Below are 352 nucleotides of genomic sequence, written 5' to 3'. Positions count from 1 at the left end.
ACAGCAGCAGCAGCAGCAGCAGCAGCAGCAAAGAGCCAGCCCGTGCAAATGTGGCGCCCTTCCTCCAACCGCTTTTAGCTGCAAACGGGGAAAGAGCCAACCAGCTGTATCTGCTGCAGCAAGAGAACATCCCAGCAACAGCTGCAGCAGCTGCAGCAGCTGCAGCAGCAGCGGAATCTGTAGTTCTCCCGCACAAAAACGCAGTAGCCTCCTATCCGCCAGCAGCAGCTGCGGCAACAGCAGCAGCAGCAAGCAGCAGGAGACAATCTGTGTGGCGGCGCCTAGTGGGCTTCCTTCGCAGTGACACATGTGCTGCACGCAGCACAGCAGCAGCAGCAGCAGCAGCAGCAAC

This window comes from Eimeria tenella, genomic scaffold (assembly GCF_000499545.2).
Source record: "Eimeria tenella Houghton genomic scaffold, Eth_scaff3352, whole genome shotgun sequence".
Classification (NCBI taxonomy): Eukaryota; Apicomplexa; class Conoidasida; order Eucoccidiorida; family Eimeriidae; genus Eimeria; species Eimeria tenella.
The sequence above is the reverse complement of the archived record's forward strand: the minus strand, read 5'-3'. Positions refer to the sequence as shown.